General features: G+C 42.1%; 1 protein-coding gene across 4 annotated transcripts in view; it reads right to left on the reverse strand.

Annotated features, from left to right (window-relative positions):
• LOC132885395 (protocadherin-9) overlaps positions 1 to 987 on the reverse strand; it is a 545,816-nt gene extending 544,829 nt beyond the window's left edge. For all 4 annotated transcript variants that reach the window (XM_060920042.1, XM_060920041.1, XM_060920043.1 and 1 more), the window contains exon 1: positions 695 to 987. The gene's annotated coding sequence lies outside the window, so the exon portion shown is untranslated. The remainder of the gene's footprint in view (positions 1 to 694) is intronic.
• Positions 988 to 13,320: the final 12,333 nt, after the last annotated feature.

Consider the following 13,320-nt stretch of genomic DNA (forward strand, 5'->3'; position numbering starts at 1 on the left):
CTTGTTTATACAGTATGTCATGCATATACGCTGTACTGTATAGTGTATGCATTTGAGTAAATAATTGAACAGTTCAGTGATAAGACTTTCTAAGAAAGGAAGGCGAAAAGAAGCACAGAAAATGACTCTCTCTCTCTCTCTCTGGGAACTAATCAACAAATTGCATGAATATCTCTACCATTAAAGCAACACTGAATGTTAGATTTGGGTTCCAGGCTATGACACTGAGTATGACAAGTCATCTTGGTTTGGTCTTTCAAGGACCTTTCGGAGCAAACCTGCAGCAGACATGCGAAGGCTAAATCTTGTCGTCCAATCATGCATTACCAAAACAAACAAATAAACAAAAACAAAACATCAATGCATTGAAGAAGAAGAAGAAACAAATCATGCATGGAGCTTAAAGTCAGATGCTTAGAGAATTAAAGCATTGATGAAAGCATTGCCTTACCCTGGTGTGTGTGTGTGTGTGTGTGTGTTAATGACTCTTAAGGTCGTGCATAGTGAGTGAGTGAGTGAGTGAATGAATGAGTGAAAAAATCCTCTTGATGCGCGTGAGCTTCGATATTAAAGCCTTCCGGTGCTAATTATGAGCAGCAGGTCCACAAAACAAACAAAAAATTAAGAAGAAGGGGGGGCAAAAATCCATGCATTATCAGACTGAAGCAGGAAATACGTTCATATTGAGAAGCACCTGTTTTGCTCAGACGCGCAGAGACATCCCATAATTTATCCCAGCATGAGAGAGTCAAGTTCAACGATGCATGAATGCATGAGCTCCCAGATTTCTGATTGGCTTTATTATTATTGTTGTTATTTTTAAGTGGAAAAAAAAAACAATAATAAAGAAATATATCTAATCCAGCAGTGCCATCCCCGGCAGCGCGTGCATGCATGCGTACGTGCGTGCGTACGTTCGTTCGTTCGTTCGTGCGCTTCAGTGAGTGCAATGAGCCAGACGCGGTCCTCTCTCTCTCTCTCCCTCTCTCTCTCTCTCCTGCACAGGACTGGCATTTGTGCCGCTGAACTTCGAGTTATGCTCTATCGAAGGTGTGGTTTAACAGCCAAGCCACGCCCTTATGGCATCCTATTGGCGCACGGACGCACGCACAATCCCATCTGATCGCTGATTGGCTGGAATCGGTGTCACTCAGGATGCAGGAGGCTGAGATGCTGCAAGGCAAAGGATGCAGCACTGAAACTCCGAGCGTGCGCTTCATTCATTATACATTCATTAGACCTGTCTGAGCCTTTTGCACTAAATAAACATGTTGAAGAAAATTGTTTGGAGTTGTGCAAATAATATGCATATATTATAAGAGGGAGGGGTGGGGGAATAAAACATAGACTTCTTTTGTTCATCGGGTGCATGAATAAAACATATTAAACTCATATCTTCCAGGATTAAACGCGCACAGTGGCAGTGAAATGAAATGCAGATGTGTGTGTGTGTGTGTGTGTGTGTATCTTGTGCTTGTTGCTGGACTGTATGGATGTGTGGAGGATTCACCGGTCAACAGCGTCCCCTACAGGAGGACGTGTCCTGTCTCCTTCTGGATCAAACACGTGCCAAGGGTTATTCTAAGGCGTTTGCTTCATCTTCACTTCACTCAGTGTGTAATTATGAGCAGAATCAGCTGAGATACACATTTAAATGTGCAGACCAAGGTGCTAGAGATGGGCTATTAGTGGAAACTATTTTCTCCAGCATGAGGCGTATGATGGAGCGAGAAATGTTTCACTGCAATCTTAATTGGTGTGTATTTTATTTCAAAGTCAATAAATGAATTTATTTATTTGGTATTTTTCGCAGTCCGGTTTCCATCAAATCGTGCGCTCTGATTGGCTCGCGAGCAGTCCGGAATCCTACCCTGGTTTCGGACCTTTGGCGACTCGTTCGTTCACAGCAACAACAAAGATAGCAGCAATTTTTGTCAAGATTTATTTTCGCATTTTTCAAGATGATAGCATTAATTTTACAGCATGGATAGCGATATCGACAGTGCTCACAGAGAACGCGAGTTTTACTACCCTGATGAAGACAAAATAAAAGAAAGCATTTCGGATAAAGCCGAAAGCAAGCTTGTAGCAGGTTTGTTTTATTTCGGGCGCTCTCATTTTCTGTTAGAATTTGGTAAAGAAAAAAAAAATATTATTTACCAGGTTAAGGTCGGTCCGTATCGTGAAATACCGTGACTGAGGTCTTGAAAATACTGACCAAGGCATCTGGGCTGAGGTCAGCATTTTCAAGGCCGAGGTCACGGTATTTCACGATAAGGACCGACCTTAAGCTGGTAAATTATAAATTACTGTTTTGGGGAGTTTTGAGTTCAAATTGAAATTGTATCTCCTGGCTCGAGTGTGTAGGATGGGAATGTTCTTGAGGAAATGTGCTTTGTTGCTTTGCTTGTTTAGTATTATTTTTATTATGATCAGGATTCTCCAGAAAATCTGAAGTAGCTGGTTATATAAAAAAAAAAAAAGTAGTAGGTGGCTCTGAAATTTGTGGCAGCGAAGCCAAAGGTGCGCTAATGCTAGGGAGGGTCTGGGGGCATGCCCCCCAGAAAATTTTTAACTTGAATGTCTTCTGGTGGCTGCAGCATGGTGGTATAGTGTTTAGCACTGTCACTTCACAGCAAGAAGGTTCTGGGTTCGAGCCCAGCGGCCGACGAGGGCCTTTCTGTGTGGAGTTTGCATGTTCTCCTTGTGTCTGCGTGGGTTTCCTCCAGGTGCTCCGGTTTCCCCCACAGTCCAAAGACATGCAAGCTAGCCTAATTGGTGGCTTTAAATTGACCGTAGGTGTGAATGTGAGTGTGAATGGTTGTTTGTCTCAATCAGTGCGTTTACATGCACATAGAGAGAATCGAATTTCTGCCGTTGCTTGACTGAAATCGAAGTTCAAAATGCCATGTATACACCTTAATTCGGCTGAAATTGAACCAAACTTGATTTCTCGGAATCGAGCTACACGACCTAGATTATGCGATTTCTGCCGAGCTACTTAGTGCATGTATACCCTATTGAGCTACATATTCAAGCTACTTACTTCAGCACTGCCCCTTCCGGAAGTGACGAGTGATGAGACCACAAGCGGGAAACACAACAGCCTCGGTCGGCATGACAACGAATCATGACAACGGCATGAATCTTTTCTTTTTGTGGCATTGTTTGCACTATTAAAATTTAGCTCACTTACTGTATCACCAAATACATCTGTACAGCTGTTGCATAGCTGTGAATTGTGTACATAAACAAGTCATTGTATTTGTGTGTGTGTGTGTGTGTGTGTGTATATATATATATATGTCCAACATCTGAAGAATGTCAATAAAAGCAAAACAATTGAACTTTTTGTGTGTTTATTAAGACATAAGTTAAATTGTAAGCAAAAAAAAAAATTGTAAGCAAAAAATGGACTTTAGAAAAATATACAATTGTGCAAAATAAGTTGTCTTACAAAACAGTGGTCTGTGCAGGACAGTTTGTAGCCATACAGTCTGTTAGAGCAAGCCTAACAGCTTGAGCACGGAACTTGTGAACACGGAACTGCCAGTGTTGCCAGATTGGGCGGTTTTAAGTGCATTTTGGTGGATTTGAACATGTTTTGGGCTGGAAAACGTCAGCAGTATCTGGCAACACTGCTGATAACTTTGTTTATACTCTTGAATAGCTCTTCTTCATGACGACAACCGGAAGTGTACCAATACGATGGGGCGTGTAGCGCCACCTGTGGCTCGGGTGCACAATGCACCTCACACAATAGCTCGATTTCATCATGTGCATGTAGGATTGGATTTCTCTGGCACCCCTGCTGGGACCTTCAGCTCGATTACTGACAGCAGCTCGATTTGGATGTGCATGTAAACGTACTGACTGTGTCAGCCCTGTGATGGCCTGGCGACTTGTCCAGGGTGTACCCCACCTTTCGCCCATAGTCAGCTGGGATAGGCTCCAGCTTGCCTGCAACCCTGTAGGACAGGTGGCTACAGATAATGGATGGGTGGATGGTTGGTCTTCTGGTGGCTTCTGGTGCATTCTCAGCTCATAAATTACTCACCATTTCCCTGTAAAATACTTTTGAAATACACTACCGTTCAAAAGTTTGGGGTCACTTTGAAATGTCCTTATTTTTGAAAGAAAAGCACTGTTCTTTTCAATGAAGATCACTTTAAACTAATCAGAAATACACTCTATACATTGCTAATGTGGTAAATGACTATTCTAGCTGCAAATGTCTGGTTTTTGGTGCAATATCTCCATAGGTGTATAGAGGCCCATTTCCAGCAACTATCACTCCAGTGTTCTAATGGTACAATGTGTTTGCTCATTGCCTCAGAAGGCTAATGGATGATTAGAAAACCCTTGTACAATCATGTTAGCACAGCTGAAAACAGTTTAGCTCTTTAGAGAAGCTATAAAACTGACCTTCCTTTGAGCAGATTGAGTTTCTGGAGCATCACATTTGTGGGGTCGATTAAATGCTCAAAATGGCCAGAAAAATGTCTTGACTATATTTTCTATTCATTTTACAACTTATGGTGGTAAATAAAAGTGTGGCTTTTCATGGAAAACACAAAATTGTCTGGGTGACCCCAAACTTTTGAACGGTAGTGTATGTATGAAATTTCCCTCCAGATGTTTGGGTGCAGGGCGGCATGGTGGTGTCGTGGTTAGCACTATTGCCTCACAGCAAGAAGGTTGTGGGTTTAAGCCCAGTGGCCGACGAGTGCCTTTCTGTGTGGAGTTTGCATGTTCTCCCCGTGTCTGTGTGGGTTTCCTCCGTTGCTCCAGTTTCCTCCAAAGACATGCAGGTTAGGTTAATTGGTGGCTCTAAATTGACCGTGAGTGTGAATGGTTGTGTGTCTCTATGTGTCAGCCCTGTGATGATCTGGCAACTTTTCCAGGGTGTACCCCGCCTCTCGCCCATAGTCATCTGGGATAGGCTCCAGCTTGTCTGCGACCCTGTATAGGATAAGTGGTTACAGATAATTGATGAATGTTTGCATGCTTGGCATTCTCAGTTCTCCTCTGTAGTACACTGCATGGCTCTGTAACATAACTACATACTTTTTTTATTTAATTTCTGTTTCTGGTTGAGAGTACACTGTGCACATTCTGCCTGCTGCTTCTCACCAGAGCATTTTATTTTTATTTTATTTTCCCAGGTGTTTTTCTTTTTTCTGTTTGTGTAGTTTGATGTTTATTGTTTGTTTTTTGTTTGAGTGTTTTGTCCACCTGTTTTGGTGTAGGTCCGGATCCAGTTTTGGGTGTCAGTTCCCTCCAGGCCTTGGTGCACCATGGGTGATGCCTGTGATGCTATGGACTGCAGTGAACTCATTGCTCTTTTTAACATCAGGGTTGTCTAGCACCCTGTGTGGCGGTGCTTTTGTTCTTGGAGCGGTGTTCCGAGTGATGTTGGTGCCGCGGCAGCTGTGCAGGCAGTGTGGGATTTATCTTCATGCACCTTTTGGTGGGACTGTGGTAGCTACACCATTGGAATGACATCCTCACCTCCTTTTGGTGGACTTTTTTTTATTGCAAAGCAACCTTGGGTATGAGAAAGGAGCTATATAAATTCAACTCATTATTATTAAGAAGAAGCATTTATTTGTCATATGCACACAGTGAAATTCATCCTCTGCATTTAACCCATCTGAAGCAGTGGACAGCCATACTACAGCACCCAGGGAGCAGTTGGGGATTAGGTGCCTCACTCAAGGGTGCTTCAGCCAGTCCAGCAAATTGAACCATTCTCTAACCATTAGGCCATGGCTTCCCCAAACCATGGGGAAACCTACAGAGTGTTCAAACTTTGCTGTGAGCAGGGTTTGAACCTCTGTGGGGAAACCCTATTGAATTTTGAGTCCAACACCTTAACCACTCAGTCATCACATGATGTATTACACTTTTATATTATACAGTAATATAAAGTGGCTTTATACTATTATACAGCCACATGTATATGCATATTATAAGCAAGAAAGCACAACTTTATTCATCACACACTTGTGAAATTCCTTTAACCCATCTGAAGCAGTGAACACACACATGAGCAATGAGCACACACACATTCCTAGAGCAGTGGGCAGCCATACTAACAGCACCCAGGGAGCAGTTGGGAGTTAGGTGCCTCACTCAAGGGCACCTCAGCCCAAGGTCATCCCATATTAACCTAATGGCATGTCTTTGGACTGTGGGGGAAAATGGAGCACCCGGAGGAAACCCACACAGACACGGGGACAACATGCAAACTCCACACAGAAAGGCCCCCGCCGGTCACTGGGCTCGAACCCAGAACCTTCTTGCTGTGAGACGACCATGCTAACCACTACACCACCATGCCGCCCGTATATATATTGTATGTAGCATTTTACATATGCTACAAAATGGTCACGTGATCCAGATCAGCCAATCAGAGTGCGAGAATCGATCAACAAATATGGTATCGCTTCCAGTGATGCTAGACCTGAATCGAAGACAATTTCATGGTGGAATCATTGAATTTGCAGCAAATTATGGGCAGCGGAAATTAAATAAATTGCTTGAACATTGAAAAGCAAGTTTTTTTTTTTTTTTTCTGGGATCGAGTAGCCAGCACAGACCGTCTGTGTAGGCAGAGAAAACCACCGGTTGCTAGTGCTTGTGGACATCTCTGATGATAACGATGATGATGATGATTATTATTATTATTAAATACTTGTTTTTCCACAGTTAAGGTCTTACTAAGCTGGAAGTCATTCTTTTGCGTGTCTGTCAAGTCTTCACAACCTTGGACAGACAGCACCTTTCTGGTGGTGTTAGCTGATCCTAGAAGAGCACTCTTTTGTAAGGTGCTGATGTCTGGTGTTATTTCTGTCTTTTCCATGTAGTAATGTAACTTCTTTGGTATGGACTGTAAAGCTCCAATTACCACCGGAACGCTAGTCTCAGTTGGGAGTAATTGTCGATCTTTTTGAGGTCTTTCTGTTCAGTGTAATTATTATTCTCATCTCATCTCATTATCTCTAGCCGCTTTATCCTGTTCTACAGGGTCACAGGCAAGCTGGAGCCTATCCCAGCTGACTACGGGCGAAAGGCGGGGTACACCCTGGACAAGTCGCCAGGTCATCACAGGGCTGACACATCGACACAGACAACCATTCACACTCACACCTATGGTCAATTTAGAGTCACCAGTTAACCTAACCTGCATGTCTTTGGACTGTGGGGGAAACTGGAGCACCCGGAGGAAACCCACGCGGACACGGGGAGAACATGCAAACTCCACACAGAAAGGCCCTCGCCGGCCACGGGGCTCGAACCCGGACCTTCTTGCTGTGAGGCGACAGCGCTAACTACTACACCACCGTGCCGCCCGTAATTATTATTATTATTATTATTACAACATCGCACAGTACATCATTTTTTGGATTAGTCAGTTTGTACCGATATTTTCTGCTGTCTGTCAAGTCACAACAAAGACCTCAGACAGACATCACTCTCCACAATATGTGTGCTGTTCCAAGTAGTGCTAACTTTTGGAAAGTTCTAAGGCCATATTTCACATCAAGCATGTCACGATAGGTCTTCAGTTTCTTTGGGATGGATCCCAAAGCCCCAATGATGACCTTAACTTTCAACTCTGTGTAATCCCCAAAGCCATGAGATCTCCACCTTAAGTTCTGCACACTTTATTATTTTCTCAGTCTCCTTGGCTGTGATATTATTATTATTATTATTATTATTATTAATCAATTTTACACTTGACTAATTTTAACATTGTCATGTAACATGGAAGCAGAGGCAGATGCAAGTGCGGAATATTTATTTACAGTAAATAAAGCAAAAATAAACATGATCATCACGAAACAAGAAGAATCATAAACACGAATCACGGATCTAGAACAAATGACAATGGATCAGGTCAAAAGCAAGACAAGGAAACACACAGAAACGAGATTTAAACAGACAGAGGAATCAGAGGTTGTATGTGATCTGAAGTCTGGTGACTGTGAACCACGTGATATGGTGCGTAATGTGACGTGTGGAGTGCAGAGGCTGGTGGGTGACAGAACCATCCCTCTAATACACGACCTCCATGGGAAAACTGGAGAAGGTAGACAGGAAATACAGTGATGAGGGGGGTAAGGCAATGTCTTCTAAGATGCATGGGGATAGTGCGACTTATGCAGCTGAGCAGGAAGGCAGAGTGATGTCAGAAGCAGGGTGGGGAGGGACGGAAATGACATCTTCACCAGAGTTCGGGGTCAAAATGAACTTGAAAGGAAAGGCGATCCATCGTCTGCGGCTTGTGAGGAACCCTCTTTGTCCTCTGGCTTGGGTGTTGTTTGTGAGTCTGCTGAGTATACCCCAGCCTTGAGGCAGGCGTTGGAGGTTGCCATGTCAGCTTCTGGTGCGAGTGTGTCTGTAAGGCTGCAATCCCTGTTCAGCCATGTAAGTGCTGCTGACACCCGTATTCCATAAAATGCTTTGGGGGAGCAATGTCAAGAATTGATCCAGAATGGTGCCGATCCAAACGGTTTTCCCAGATCTGCCTATTTTGGGCCTGCAAGCGCTGAAGAAATTCTGCTGCATCAACAGTTAGGTCTTGCTTTCTGTTATGCAATGGAAGACGGGGTGTATGCAAGTGTGGAATATCTATTTCTAGAAAAAAAAGAAGCAAAACACAACATTATAATCACAAAAAAAAAAGAATCATAAACAACCATGGATGGAACTAGAACAAGCGGCATAGGATCAGGTCAAAAGCAAGACAAGGAAACAGATGGAAACGAAATAGACTAATCAGAGGACAAATTGAAAACAAGTGTGCGTGATCTGAAGTCGTATGTATATAAAACAGTTATTCCACGAAATCAAGTCATACATGGCTTATAGCCAACTTGGCACGATGCCATGTACGATGAAATTGAGTGGAATAACTGTTTTATTCTATCCACATTCACTGGATTTTGAGAAACAGAGCAATTTTATTTTTATTTTTTGCAAATTTTATTAATAAAATCTTCATTCAAAACATCTGACAAAATAATTTCCATTTAGAATGTAAACAAACCCGCGAAATGACAGGAGCAGTTTGTGAAAAATGCAATAATAATAATATTAATTCTTGAAAAATAAAAATGATACATTCTCATTTCATTATCTCTAGCCACTTTATCCTGTTCTACAGGGTCGCAGGCAAGCTGGAGCCTATCCCAGCTGACTACGGGAGAAAGGCGGGGTACACCCTGGACAAGTCGCCAGGTCATCACAGGGCAGACACAGACAACCACTCACACCTACAGTCAATTTAGAGTCACCAGTTAACCTAACCTGCATGTCTTTGGACTGTGGGGGAAACTGGAGCACCCGGAGGAAACCCATGCGGACACGGGGAGAACATGCAAACTCTGCACAGAAAGGCCCTTGCCGGCCACGGGGCTCGAACCCAGGACCTTCTTGCTGTGAGGTGACAGTGCTAACCACTACACCGCCATGATACATTCTTACCATCAAATACTTTTATTCCATATTTTGTTGCATTTTTTTGCATTTATTGGGGCTTTGTTTTCAACCTTGGTTAGTTCAGCAACACGCTCCGCCATTTTTGTTTTTCTCTACTCACGGTATATGAGCTGATATCCTAAAGTAGAGTAGCCAATCAGAGCATGCGATTGTTCATATCCAGTGAATGTTGAGAGAATACATACCTAGTCATTTAATTACATTCTCAAGCAAAAATCTTACGTTTTAGTCAAGAAATTTTTATATTGGCCTTCAAAGTGCTTGATACAAATCTCAAAGATCTCTTCTTCTCTTCTAGCCAGTGACTGTATGCTAGCAGTAAAATATCCTCAGTGCAGTTTATATCCATTTCAGTTTAGTATCTATTCGAATTCATCAGCTGAGAAGGAAAAAAAAAACAACACTTTGTGCCCATTTGTCATATGTTACACAGTGGACTTAACTCCATGTGCTTTTGAATATGGATAAACCACTGATCTGTGTTGTTGAACTTGAGGATGAGCTCCCCTGTCCCTACCTCAGTAAAATGTTTCACTATGCTGGAATAAGCAAAGACTCATATCAAATGGGTGTCATCTAATTTGAAAAAGCATGTTGAGGTAGGCCATTTATTTATTTATTTATTTGCAAAATTGCTAGCATTAACTGGCTATCTATACTACTAAAACCGTGAGTTGGCCAAGTAGTTAGCATGTCTGCCTCTTGATTAGGAGATCGTGAGTTCTACTTTCGGTTGGGTCATACCAAAGACCATCATAAAAATAGTGCCGTCTGGCAAAGCATGCTACAATACGGATGCGATTGGGGAGCCAAATTGATGGTTACCAGAGGACTAGCGTAACCATTGCTGGGTTTCAGTCACGTGACGTTTCTTAGCAGTTTTACTGGAAGTGAAATAGCTGGTGGTCTAAACAGCTGCCATAGTGCAAACAACTAGCAATAACTTATCAGAGTATGCTCATAATCTCGAAGCCACTGCTCGCTTTAGATACATTCAGAAGATTGCTATGTGCAATGGAATCAACCCCTACATCTGGGAAAGAAGGATTTGTCATACAATCTAAAAAAATACCCTTCAGTCGAGTTCCCCGACATCTTGAACTATCTGGTATTGCAGACATGCTTCTACACCGCAAAACAGATGAAAGCGTGGAAGAGTATGGAGGCTTACAACCTTTTTGTATGTTTCTGGGTAAAGGACCTCAGGATCAAGTCACTGCCGAATGAATCCTGTATTGTTTTTGCCCGTGTAAGTATGTTTTTTTAAGCTTGTCGTTCACGTCTTTACAACGAAACTCTGCAAGTTGAAGTGTAAACAGACAACAGTTCTTTTGATTCTCACTTGTGTTGGCTCTTATCTCTCAGGTAAATCATTCACAAAGATCATCAGAAACCCCTTTAAAGACCTGGATCTTAGTTAAACAAGACGGAGAAGTAATCACGGCGCATTGTAACTGTATGGCTGGATAAGAATTTTGTTCTGACCTTCATGCATATGGACTTTGTGAGGAGTAAACAAAGAAACAGCTGGGGACTTTAGCGTTTCGTGACTAAAAAAAGTACCGTAAAATAATGACACATAGCAAGAAAAGTACTTGGAAAACTCTAAGGACATAGCAGAGAGGGAAATACAAACCTTTCACCAAGTGATCACTGCAAACTCGAGCATGCTTCGACTCGGCTCCCTGCGATTTGGTTCAAAAGCCACCTTTCTCGACATCTTTTTGTGAAATCCTGTGTTCGTTCACCCTTTTTTATTAGTTCACGGGGAACCCTGAAGAAACTTTTATCAGTTTCACGGCTTGATCGATTCGAACAACCTAAAACAACGCAAGCGTAAGGCATTTTTCATGCGAGCAGTGCACCTTCTCTGTACAAACACTTTGTCAACTGAGCTTTGGTAGACCACCAGCTAAAGTTTTGAATAACTAATGAGATGGATGTGACGTCACGTGAAACCAAGCAATAGGCAAGAGGCCGAGGGCTATGGAAATGGAGATCGGCGCCACCCAGTTGTATGGTGCGGGAAGGACTTTAGACTTTATACTACTTAAGGAAGGCTGTCTGTCTCTCTGTCTCTTCACTTATGCCAATCGACATGGCTGGACGCACATAATCCATACTTTGCCTATGGATTAGTGACACCCCAGAGGGACCCAAGAAAACATTAGTGAAACTAATATATATATATATATATATATATATATATATATATATATATATATATATATATATATATATATATATACATATATATATATACACAGTGTCCTCCACAATTACTGGCACCCCTGGTTAAGATGTGTTAAAAGCCTTAAAATAAATTCAATTTTTATTGCAGAAGCATAATCTCACACTGAAAATTGTAGAAAAATGTAACCCTTAACTCAAGTGAATTAAAAAAAATAATAAATCCCTGACTAAGAAATAATTATTTTTCATAAAATCACCTGTTCCACAATTATTGGCACCCATAACAATTCCTAGAAAATAAATGTAATTGAAGCATTTCTACTGTAGTTTATAAAGTTGATCAGAGTATCTAGGAACCTTTAATTAGTAATTCATCATATCCTGTTTCCCTGGGGTATAAATATGATGTGACACAGAGGCCTATTTCTCTTATCCACTCTTCAACATGGGAAAGACAAGAGAACACACCATTCAAGTAAGGCAGATGTGTGTCGACCTTCATAAGTCAGGCAATGGCTACAAGAAAATAGCCGCTCGCCTACACCGGCCCATATCTACAGTCAGAGGAATCATCAAGAAGTTTAAAACAACTGGAACAGTGGCAAACAAGCCTGGATGAGGATGCAAGTTTATCTTGCCACCACACACAGTGAGGAGGATGGTAAGAGAAGTAAAAAGTTCTCCAAAGCTCACTGTTAGAGAATTGCATCAAAGAGGAGCATCTTGGGGTCACAAAGTCTCCATAACAACCATTGGGCACTATCTACATGCCAACAAGCTGTTTGGGAGGCATGCATGGAAAAAAACTTTTCTCACTTACAAGCATAAACGTAAATGTCTGGAGTTCACTAAGCAGTACTGGGACTTCAACTGGGACCGTGTGCTTTGGTCAGATGAGACCAGGATGGAGCTTTTTGACAACAAACACTCTAATACATCACAAAAGATGAGTATGCAGAAAAGCACCTCATGCCCATTGTGAAGTATGGGGGAGGATCGGTGATGCTGTGGGCCTGTTTCTCTTCCAAAGGCCCCGGGAACCTTGTTAGGGTGCATGGCATCATGAACTCTTTGAAATACCAGGACATTTTAAATCAAAATCTGGTGGCCTCTGCCCGAGAGCTGAAGATGGGTTGTCACTGGGTCTTTCAGCAAGATAACGACCCTAAACATGTGGCCAAATCTACACAAAAATGGTTCACCAGACACAAAATCCAGCTCCTCCCATGGCCATCTCAGTCCCCAGACTCAACCCAATTGAAAACCTGTGGGGTGAGCTGAAGAGGAGAGTGCATAGGAGAGGACCCAGGACTCTGGATGATTTAGAGAGATTGTGCAAAGAGGAATGGTCGAAGATCCCCCTCTCTGTATTCTCCCATCTTGTGAAATGTTATAGGAGAATAATAAGTTCTGTTTTGTTGGCAAAAGGGAGTTGGACAAAGTATTAACATCAGGGGTGCCAATAATTGTGGCACACATGATTTCATGTAAAATAATTATTTCTTAATGTGGGAATTTTTTTTCCACTGAATAAATGCACTTGAATTAAAGGTTGGATTTTTCTCTTTTTTTGCATTGTTGTCCTATATTATTTACAAAAGATGAATTTATTAGAAGCCT

The sequence above is a fragment of the Neoarius graeffei genome, chromosome 4, assembly GCF_027579695.1.
Source record: "Neoarius graeffei isolate fNeoGra1 chromosome 4, fNeoGra1.pri, whole genome shotgun sequence".
Taxonomy (NCBI): domain Eukaryota; kingdom Metazoa; phylum Chordata; class Actinopteri; order Siluriformes; family Ariidae; genus Neoarius; species Neoarius graeffei.